The sequence below is a fragment of the Diuraphis noxia genome, unplaced genomic scaffold (assembly GCF_037042655.1).
Source record: "Diuraphis noxia isolate RWA-SAM2 unplaced genomic scaffold, SU_Dnox_SAM2 contig0001, whole genome shotgun sequence".
In the NCBI taxonomy this organism is placed as follows: Eukaryota; Metazoa; Arthropoda; class Insecta; order Hemiptera; family Aphididae; genus Diuraphis; species Diuraphis noxia.
In genome coordinates this window covers 101233160-101246146 of record NW_028301711.1, presented here as the reverse complement: position 1 = coordinate 101246146, position 12987 = coordinate 101233160, and positions in this window count along the sequence as shown.

The following is a 12987-nucleotide window of genomic DNA, read 5'->3' as shown; positions in this document are numbered from 1 at the left end:
TTTAAAAATGAGGTTATTTTGTTGGTGTTGTCATAGGTAGGGCTGAGGGCTTTATAGAGGTTTTCGGGTAATTTTAGATTTTTTCTGGTATCTATATGAGTAGTATAGGAGGGGGCACTTGAGCACACTTTTCCTAAAAATATCAGTAAAAGATCACAAGATTGATTTTAATCAGAAAATCATCACAAACAGTAAACTTTATCAGAAACGCTAGCTTAATCAGAAATAGAACACAAAATGAAATAAAACATAAAAAGATCAGTAAACTGTAATTAAACATAAAAATATCAGTAAACTGTAATTAATTATAAAAAGATCAGTAAACTGTAATTAATCAGAAATAGAACACAAAATGAAATAAAACATAAAAAGATCACTAAACTGTAATTAAACATAAAAATATCAGTAAACTGTAATTAAACATAAAAAGATCAGTAAAATTGATTAAATCACAAATAGATCACAAAATGAAATGCAATAATAATTAAAATATTTTTCATAGAACTTATGATATTAATAATTGAAAATTGAAATGCAATATTTCAATATTAGAAAATATTGAAATGTAATATACAATCGTAAAATATTTTAATATATTATTATATTTACTATTATAAATAATAGAAATGGAAAATAATAACGATTGTGAATTTTTTAAACTGTTAGAAAATCAAATCAAAGAACGTGAAATACAATTATTTTAAGTATGTGTAACATTTTAATAATCATTATTTTTAATAGAAATATTTCTATTAAAAATATTTTAATATATTAGATATATTTAAATACATTTTTTATAATTTTCAATAAATTCTAAACACAAATGACCACATATAGGAGGATCATTATAGTTTTGAAACTTGTCATTGTTATACCACAGATTATCATCACCTAAATAATTTAAAATTTCAGGAGGAGGAGTACTCGAAAATGAAACAAAATATATTTTATATTTTTTATTTTTTTCCATGCAACCCAATGAGAACCATGTTGAGTAGAATTATTTAAATTAAATATCCCACATTCATTTAACCAAGGTTTTTCAGGTAATTCATTTATCATGAAACAACCTCTAAAATTTTTTATATTATTTCCAAATTTAATTATATCAAAATTACTTAACGGTTCAGTATTTATATTTTTTATTTTACTCCAAAAAGTTGTATAACAACCTGGATAATTTTTAACGTTTTTTCTAAATGTTGATATATCGAAATTAATCATTTTTTCGATTTTTTTTTTTTATTTGTCTTCAATCCAGAACCTTTATTTTTTTCCATTTCTTTATTGTGTCGAATTATTTCCTCTTCTATTTTTTTCTTATGTTTACTATCTTTATAACTATCATACAATGCAATTAAAGCTGGAGTAGCTACTGCTGCAGCTTCTAGATAAGGTAAAATGAATGGTAAAAATCCACCTTTAATTTGCTTCGATGTAATCTCCAACCTTACTCCAGAATTTTTTTCTTCGCATTTTTTAATTTATCTATTTGATTTTGATCTAAATAATATTTATTTTCTCCTTTATATATTTTATCACTAGCAATATAAATTGTTGCATTAGAATTTTTTTTATGAGCTTCAGCCAACTTTTTTTTATGGTTTTCAGTTAATTTAAAATGCATTTTATTATACAAAATATTTATTTAAAAAATATTAAATTTTATTCAAATATTAAATTCATTCCTAAATATCTTTTTGTTTTCATTACATTTGCAGATGTCAAAGCAGCAATTTTTTCATTCAAAGAACTATCAGAAGCATAAAATCTTTCCATTGCTTTTTGTTGTAAATTTTTATCAGTGATATGTCTTGTTTTAGTATCTTTATAAAAATAATCATGTTCTCTTGCATATTCGTCTAACTTGTTAATCGGGGGAATATTTTCATCTAAATTTGTAAATGGTCCTAGATAATTATATCCAGGCCAATGTATCGGAGGTAATTTTGAACAATTTAAAAAATCATTAAAAAACCCTGAACCTTTTATAATATCCTTTAATAAATGTGAAATATACGACATTAAATATTCTACACCATTAACGGGAATATCAATTATCTTTTCTATTTTTTTAATACAAAAATTAAGAATTTCAAGTTTTTCATCATGATAAGTGTTTTTCCCGATCTTTCTGCAGATGATATAACATGTAGTCTGTCAATTAATTGTTTAATATTATATTCTAACTTATTTGTTGTTTCTTTTGGTAAATTTAACAAAGATTGTAGTAAATATTCAACACCTTTTTTGGGATTACCAATCAGTGTTTCCATGTTTCGTTTAAACAAATGAACAATACCAAGTTTTTCATTATGAAAACCATAATTTCCCGCTATTTCTTCAGCTAATATAAAATATAGTCTGCCAATTATTTTTATTATATTATCGATATAAATAAATTCAATAGGATTATTTGTATATTTTATTAAACCTTCTCCTTTGGGTAAACTTTGTGATTCTTTCAGTGTTGGTGATTTATCTTTTTTTGATGTTTTTGGTTTATTTTCTTTAGTTTTTGTTGTTGTTGTTAGTTTAATTTTTTCCCAAATAGGTTTAATCATTTCATTATATTTAGCACTTACACTTGATTTAGGTTTTCCTGTGTTAATATAATTATTTTGGTATATTGAATCTGTTTCAATTAATATTTTTTCATAATTTTCAAAATCTTCTTTTGTATAATATTCTGGTTTTGTAACATCTGTATGAGTTAATAATCTCCACATACCTGGGGTTAGTATATGTTTTTTTCCATTTAAAATTATATCATCAATTTCAAATATTATAGGGTATTTTCCGATCATGAATTCATCAGTTTTACTAATATGATATATTCCAAATGGATTAATACCTTTAGCTTCATTTGGTAAAGTTGGTAAATATTTTTGTGCATTTTCACCTAATATTATTATATTTTTAGGCATAGGAGATCCATTTGTTGTTATTCGTGGAGAACTTTTAAGTTTTTTCATAATATCTTAATCTGTTAGTCGTAATAATTCTGGATTACGAGGTTTATAAGGAGTTGTATAAGTAGGTTTATAAGGAGTAGGTATTATCATTTTTTGAATATCATTATCAGTTTTAATAGCAACCTCTTTAACATCATTAACAGATGATTCAACATTTGATAAGGCTTTTAATATTGGTTCATAATGTTTTACTTTTTCTTCTGATGTATATTTATCGTTTAAAACTGTTTTTCTAAAGTTATTTTGTAAATTTTTTTTAAGATTAATTATTTTTTGGATTTCTTTTGGTGTATATTCAACGTGTCCCTGAATAAGGCACGCGTTAGTATTGTCACCTTCATCTTCATCTTTTTTTATAAAATTTAACTTTTTTTCGGATTGTTCTAAATCTGATTTTTTTAAAGTTTTTTGTAAATTTCGTCTAAGATGAATAATATGTTTCATTTTCTATGTTATTTCCTACCTTGGAATTGTTTTGGTCTTCAAATGTTATTTTTTTTTAAATTTTTTTTTAAAATTAATTTTGAATTTGTTTAATATACATTTATTACATAAAAATAAAAAATAATTTTCATCGTTCGTCAATACTTAAAATATCATTACCTTTATTATCATAGATAAAATTTTTTATTTTATTTTTTTTTTTTATTATGTCTATTGTTATGAAACCATATGTTTTTATTTTATTTTATTTATCATATGTTTTACAATAAGTTTTAAAAATGTCTTTAAATTTGTCTAATGGTATAATTTTGCTAATAAAATCGGACCATATTTTTTCAATATAATAATTTGACTGATTAAAAACAATTATAACAGTTAAATTATTTCTTATTGTTTTTATATCTACTGAAGTATAACTTTGTGTTAAATAAATAACACTAATATTCTTTGATCTCGATCTTATAAAATATTCCATTATCAACTTTTGGTCTTCTAAAAGAAAATCATCAATAACCACTACACTATTAGGTTCACAATCATCAACAAATATTATATCACCATCAGAAAAATGAATGTTTATAGAAGATAATAAGATATTCCATCAAATATTTTTTTAAATTTTTTATAAACTGGCTGATCAATATTTTTTGTAAATATATATAGATTTTTATATGGAATCCAATAACTTATAATCATATTATACAACAAAGTTGTTTTACCACAGCCAGATGCTCCTACCACTAAAACTCTTGAAGGTATTTCAAATAAAGATTTTTCTTTACTATCATCTTCAATATATTTTTTACCATTAATTTATACATTTATATAAAAAAAAATATGTATATTTGCTATTATAAATAATAATGTATAATATTTAAAAAAAATACGATCAATATATTGAAAGATCTCAATATAAAACTTTTTTACCTGTGAATAATTCACAACTTAATACACCTAATAAAACTACAATTTTTTGAATAGATAATATGGATGATTTTCTGAGCATTAAAGATGCAAAGTTTTATATTTATGGTAGATATTTGCAAAAAGATGGAAAAGATTATCCTAAAGAATCAAAAATACAACTAATTGATAATTTTCCTGCATTTTTATTTACTAGAAATGAAGTTATAAAACATGGTAAAGTCTTGGATGAAATCAAAAATCCAGGAGTTGCTAGTATAATTAAAGGTGTGTTAGATTTTTCTGTGGATCCAAACGGACCAATTATAAGCTCAGGATTTTCGAGCAAATATAAAGGCGGAGGTCGTTTTAATGTTATGGGTAAATTATCATAATTCGGATTAGGATGGTTTAAAGACCAAATATATCCTGTTTTCCAAGGTGATATGGAAATAATTTTTACGAGAAATACATATGATGATGCATTGTTAAAAAAAGTTGTTATAGGAACAGAAGATGGAAAAATTATTATTGATGAATTTACACTTAGAATTCCAATTTTAGAATTCAATCCTATGTATAAAGTTTTATTGTTAAATGATTTAAAAACAATTTCTCAAGAAAAAAAATTTATTTTTAATTTTAAATCATGGCAATGTATTGAAGAAAGAAATATATCAAGAAAAACTATAAAACTCGATTTAACAACTCAATATCGAAGTCTTAATAGTTCTTTGTTTTCCGGTGTGGTATTTCAAACAAACAAGTTAAATACTCAAGAACATGATCCTTGTAATGTGAAAAATTTTAGGTTTGAAATAAATGGAAGACGTTATCCTGAAGAAACTCAAGATCTAGATTTTAAGAATGAAAAATATTGTGAAGCTTATGATAGTTTGATGGATTATAAAACTCATCAAGAACTTCCTTTGATGTATAATGATCCAAACGATTTTAAAACATTTAGAACAATATACCTTGTAAACATGACTAGACAACCAACAAATATTTCTGCAACTAAACAAAATATGATTTTACATGTGGATTTCAATGAAGATTTACCTAAAAATACAATTTGCTATGTGTTTTTCGTCAGAAATGATGAATTTTTATTTGATATTGAAAAAGGAACAATTGAAGAATCTTTTACTGATTAAATTAGATAATAGATTTACACTTCTTTTAAGAGAATTATTTTCATGTCTTTCTGACAACAATAATAGTACTCCACCTCTTTCTGGAATAAATTTTTGTGTTTTCAATAGAAATATTTCTATTGAAAAATAATTTTAATATTTATTTTGTTTTTTTTAGTAGGAAATGAGGGGTGGGTGGGTCCAATACAGCCAGCCCTTTCTTTCTATTGAAAAATAATTTTAATATTTATTTTGTTTTTCTTCAATTAGATCAAGATAAACAATAAAATCATCACCAAAATTAACAATATCACCATTTTGATCAAGAATATATATTTTTATCTTTTGAATTGTTCTTACATTTACTTGTCTGTACATTATTGGATTACATCTTATAAAAGGATTATTTGAATCATAATAAAAAACAAACAAAAGTTCCTCTTCGATAACTTTTTCATCAATAGATGAAACAGACTTTTCAATTATGTTGCAATGTACTTCTAATAATTGTTTATTTATATTATTATCTAATTTTTCAGAATCTCCTACATGTTTATATAAAAAATTATTATCAATCCCTAAACTTAATTTTAAATTTTCGTCTATCAAACAAGTATTTTTTGAAGTTAATTTAATAAAATTATTATCATTTAGTAATTTGATATTTGAAGGTAATATACTATTCAATTGATCAATTGAATAGTTACCTTTAATTTTAGTTTTATATATTTTATCAGATTTTTTTGTTTGGCTAAATATAACACCGTTTATATTTTTTAAAAAACATTGTGTATAAAAAATTGGTTTGTTTGATCCTGTTATTGTATATTCAATATCAGGACCTAGTTTCCATGAATCAGGCCATACCCTATTTATAGGGATTAAATATCCCATATAATCAAAACCTAAACAATTTGATAAATATTCATCAAAACTTAGACCGATTGAGGCTGTAATATTTAAAAAATCATCAATTAATTCAAGACTTATTTTAGGAAAATCATAACAATTCATTAAATTTTCAATTTCATTTATTGTGTATATTCCTATTGGAATTTCAATCTTCGGTATTTCACCATTTCTACCTAATCTAATTATACATTCTTGATCTATATTTATATATTTTTCTTCAGAAGTAGGACAATACATTAAAGTATTACCAACTAATGAAAAATCAAATTCTGTATTTTCAAATCCTAAATTTTTTTTAAATTTTTCATCTAATTTATAATAACAAGGAGATTCAATTTGAATTTTTTTATTATTATAAGATAAGAATACCGGTTCAATTAATTTATTTAAATATGAAATGCTATATATACCTTTTTTTATATATATTTCTCTATGTTCAATTTCTATTTTACAATCTGATTCAATATTAATCAAATTTAAACTTTTTAAATACATTGATTCGAGACCTATTTTGAATTTATTATTATCATTGAATTCTGGTTGTGGTAAATGAATATAACCATTTTTTTTTACTTTTATAAATACCATTTATAAAAGTTTATATATTTTTTTTTCTAATTTATTCAAAATCAATCAAATGCATTGATTTTCCTTTGTTTAATTTTTTCATTCCTTTATAAATAAGATTAAATTTTGTTTTCGAATTTTTATATAACGATATATTTTCATCTGTCATTTCATCATTATCTAAATATCTATTTGGTAAAAATACTCTAATTTTATTATCTAATACAACAGTTATTGTTTTACCATGCTCTGTATCAAAATATTCGAAAAAAGTCACCTCATATTTTTTTCCTTGTTCTAATGTATCTAATTTTACAAAATCATATTGAGTGTTGCCGCATTTATTTAAAGATGCTTTAAAATTTTCCATTTCTATTATTTATTATAATAAAAATAAAAATTTTTAAACATCGAAACATTAAAACATACATTTAAGCATGACAACATAACTATGTAAATCAATTAATTATATTCACGTTGTCGTTGTTGATTTTCATATGAAAAGTTGCCCTGCAGATCTGAAGGGCAACTTTTTATATAATTAATTATGTTCACGTCGACGTTTTGTGTTTTTACGTTGTCGTTATTGATTTTTACGTTCACGTTCACGTTCATGTTCACGTTGTTCTATTATCTTTATTGTCACATTGCGGAAATAAAGCATATTCTTAAGTTTCTTAAGTTTCTTGATTTCATGTTCATATTCTTCACACTGTTTTTTACGTAGTTCGATTTGAGATAATACCAGGTTAAATATATTATATTCATTATAATCACTATCACTATCATATTTACCATTTTCACGTAGACATTGTTTATTTTCATGTTTACATTCGATGATCAAATTAGTAGGTAATGAAAAAACAACATAACTACGTTGAATAATTACGTATAACTGTATAAGTATAAGATGAATAATTACGTATAATAATAATAATATATAATATATCAACGTTTGTGTAGCTAGACTGATTATTTTTTTTTAACATCCGGTATTGAATATCTTATCATATATACATATATATATATATATATATATATATATATATATATATATATATATATATATATATATATATATATATATATATATATATATATATATATATATATATTATGAGGTTTTTATTTATCGAATTATTTAAATAGTGTTTAAATATCATTTATACATGTCCAAGTGTTGTAGCCTGGTCAGTTAATGCGTTTGTTTTAAATGTGTTCTTAGTAAGATCGTAATTAGTGGGGAATGTGTGGCACCGCATATTCTCCTGCTAATTTAATCATGCTTTGAAGACGTTTACAGTAAATTTGATAGGTGTAGGCGCCCACCTATCTAGTTCTACTGAAAAACTGTAGTTGACGATCAACAACACTTGGATAATTTCTCCCTCCCACGATAGCTTTACAGATATCTGTAAAAGAGTTCCGGCCTCCTTTTTTCATAACGGGTATCTGTAAAGCTGGGAATGATTTTACCGATTTTTTGCATTTTTTTTCAGATTTTTTTTTTCAATTGAAAATATTTGTTATTATTATTATTATTAAATATTTTAAAGTCTGATAATTCATTTAATAATTGATATTATCAAGTCGGAACAGCACAGATATTATTTATTATACTTATCTACACTATATACTAAAAGTTTACCCCTCACTTCATATTTTTGATTTAAGTATAACTCCGGTAATATTTATGTTAGAAAGTTCATTTTTGCTTTAAACATTTTTAATTTTAATTCTCTTTAAGTCCCCCTCGTAGTCTGATAGTCTAAAATTATTTCCAAAGATTTTTGGAAAAATCAAAAAAAAATTTTTTTGCAATATAAAATGAGCGATGAATTATTACAAACTATACATTGTCTTAAATGTAAAAAAAGAACAAAAAATTTAAATCCTATTAAAATGCAAACAGTTAATGGTCGATGGAGAATTTCAACAAAATGTTTGGATTGTAAAACAAATAAAAGTAAATTTACAACATCATCTGAAATTGAACAACCCGTCACCAATAAATCTATAAATCAAAATATTTCAAATAATACAGACAAATTTTTATTAGCTAAAGAACTTCATAAACCAGTCAGATTAAGATTTCCTAAAAGAAGGATTATCACTAAAGGTATTGATGATCTATGGGCTGCTGATTTAGTTATAATGAGAAATTATTCAAATGAAAATAAAGGTTATTGTTATATAATTACTGTTATAGATACTTTTTCAAAATTTGTATGGGCATTACCACTCAAAAATAAAGATGGTATTAGTGTTTCAAAAACATTTGAAAAAATAATAAAACAAGCTAAATCACAAAAACATCAACCACCAAAATTACTACATGTAGATAAAGGCTTGGAGTTTGTAAATAAACATTTTAAACAAACTTTGGAAAAATATAATATTCATATGTATCATACTCAAAACGAAGAAAAATCTGCAATTATTGAGCGATTTAATAGAACATTAAACGGAAAAATGAGAATAAAATTTGAAATGCAAAAATCTAAAAAATGGTTTAACATTTTACAATCTTTAATAGATGAATATAATTTTGATGATATACATAGATCTATTGGTATGAAACCTTGTTAAGTAAATAAATCTAATGAAGACCTTGTTCTACGCAAATTATTTTATACAAAACACAAACCTAAATTAAAAATAAAATTTAGCGTGGGTGATAGAGTCAGAATAAAAGCATATAAAAAAACATTTGCTAATAAATATAGTAATAATTGGACAACAGAAATATTTATAGTTAATGAAATTTTAAACACAAATCCTATAACCTATAAAATTATAGATTTAAATAATGAAGAGGTTGAAGGGAGTTTTTATAACGAAGAAATGCAAAAAACAAAATTTTAATTGTTATTTAAAAATTCTATAAAATGTTTTTTTTTATATCTAAAATCGTGGCCGGAAATTCCGGCCACGATTTTATTATCATTATCATTGAGAAATTTATTTATTTACATTTATTTATGATTTTAAAAATCATAAATAAAAACATAAACAATTTCTTTTAATTGTAACCGTATGGTATTGTATCATAATCTGGTAATATTATTCTTTTATCATAACCAAACGAGAATTTTTTGTAACTTTTTTATTAACTATAGTTTTAGTTAGTGTATCACGTGTTATTTGATTGTATTCTAGTTCTATATTATTATCTTTATTTTTTTGTTCAATTAATTTTATCATTGATTCACCGTTAAGTTTTAACAAATTTTGATAATTCAAAGTAAAACCCTTTATAACCGTTATAAATTTATTATTGTTTAGTTTATAATAATAACATTTAGGACCTGTCGATGCCCAATCTGTTATATATACATTTTCACCTAATTCATCAGTCTATTCTCCCAACATTGTTCCTGTTTTAACTTTATTATAACCGTTATCAATATAGAAAATAGAATCTGTATCAAAATAAACTACAGCTCTACCTAATTTATCTAACATTTCATATAATTTTAATCTCGCACTAGAAGTTGTAAATAAAGCTATTAAAATATTTGTATTATGAAAATTTTCAACGTAATAATCTTTATAATTATAACACATTTGTATCATATTGTCGTTTAATAATTTTATATTTATATTTTCTAATCTATCGTCTAATAATATCTTATAGAATTGTTGTGGGTTTGCAACAAACTCAGTTTTTTTCATATTTTGTCTTTGTCCAAATTTTCCCCATAAACTATTTAAACACAGTTTTGCTACAGCTCGTCTACCAGGATTATCACCTAAATTATCTTTATCTAATAAAATACCCATTTTATCGAAAATTGCTTTTATATACTCATCATTAGAACTATAATTATGTTTTGAATTTTCTAATTTTATTTTCATAAAATTATCAACATACTTACTCTTTAAATAAATCTGTTGTTTTTTCTTCAAAATTCCATACTTCATAAATTTTTGTTATAATGTAACCTTTTTCCAAAGCTTTATTAACTTCGTCTGTTGTCCATGTTCCTATAAATTGTCTTTCATTTTGAGAATGATTACATTTTTGATTTTGATCTATAGAACATTTATAACACAATGGAGGTAAAATTTTACATTTAATTATTCCAAACCAATTTTTATCATATACTTTTGGTTTCAATGTTTTTTCAGGATGTCCAACAGGATAATAATCATAATAATTCACAGTTGGATATAAACTACACACATCAATATAACGCATTTTTGTATTTTTTACTCTTAATTTTGTAGCATTTGTTCTACCTCCAAAGAAAGCGTCTCTTGGATTAATAGGTTCAGCTATATCAGCATTTCCATTTTTTTGTATGTATTACTATTTATCCAATCACATTCCCATTGTTCAACAAGATTATAACCTGCTTTTTTTATTGATGTACTTCTTTCAATTGTTTTTTCATACAAATCTTCCATTGTTGCATGATTTACCTATATTATTTATAGTTTCTCTATCTTTATAACATTTAGTACAACCGTGCCAATAACATCCATAATATTGATAAACTGTTTTTGATTTATTATCAAATCCGTCTACTTTAGCTCCTGCTATTTTTTTTTCACCGCCGTTTAATGCATATAAGATATTTTTATTATCATAGTGTTTTAACCACGTTATCGATTGTTTTGAATATTTTTCATTTTTTTCTTTATCTAAAACAGCTATAGTATCTTGTAACAAATATTTTGATTTATAAATAGACATACAAACACCTGCTATAGTCGTATATCGAAAAGGATCTATATTAGCTATTTCCAAAAACTGTTTTCTGAATTCTAAACCACTTCTTCGTAAAATATCTACATCTGAATTACAGTAAGACTCTAATTCTTCTTTAAAATTAAATATATAATTTTCCTTAATTTTACTATCATACCATTTTTCAAATTCTTGTTTATTCTCTGTTTTCATTGTCTTGTATCCGTAATATTCTTTATCAGGTAATACGCCTATATAATCTTTATTTTCCACTGTATTAAAGAAATGTGGGAAGTAACCTTTTTTCAACTCTTTAAGACCAAAAGTTTTGGGAAAACTACTAAGTGGAGCTTGAATAAAATTACTACTATCTTTTATTTTTATATTTAAACATTTAATTTCTAATAACATTAGTTTTGTACCACTATAAATTGTAAATGGTTTTAGAGTGTTATCACCCGAGTATTTTAATATAAATTGTGAATCGTATCCTTTTGCGTAATGAGCTATGAATGTATAACCGTTATATTTAGAGGATATTATATGCTTACAAAATTCTTCGTTTGTATCAAACATAATTTCATTTCCATCAAAATCATGTGCAATTATTTTATTTGCGATATAAGTTCCTGTTTCTTGTTGAGCTTCATAATCAAAAAACATATATTTTTCTGTGTAAGTACAATCTTGATATTTTTTATTACCTTTATAACATTTATAACAATCATCACGATCAATACATTTACCTCCTTTTGATATTCTAGGTTGCATATAACATTGGTGTTCATTTATTTTCACTTCTTGTTTACAATTTCTACATTCATTATAACCACATAAATGTTCCTTATTTCTTAATGCTATTTTATTACATTCAATACATTTGTAAACATATTCACATATATAATTATGTTTATCTAAACATTCTTGATTAAAACAATATCTATAACATTTTTCACAATATATTCTATTTTTCGTACTACTTAAATGTTCAAATCTCGTACCAAAATCTGTACATAATTTACATACATTGTATTCTTTAACACATTTATGTTTATCTTTATTTTAATATGGTTTATCACACTTTTCACAATAATAAGACGATCCGTAGAATCCTTTAGCTAATGTAATAACATTAAAATGATTACCATTTTTATACAAATAAATTTTAGTTTCTTTATCATCGCCCTTATAAATTAAAGTATTTAAATTTTCAGCACAAATAACATTTATTTGTATATCTAGTGCAAGTTCCACATTCTTAATATCATTCAATGTAAAACCTTCTTCGTTATATTCTGTTAACATATTACATAATTCTAATGCTAAATCTTTTTGAATTTTTTTACCCATCTTCAAT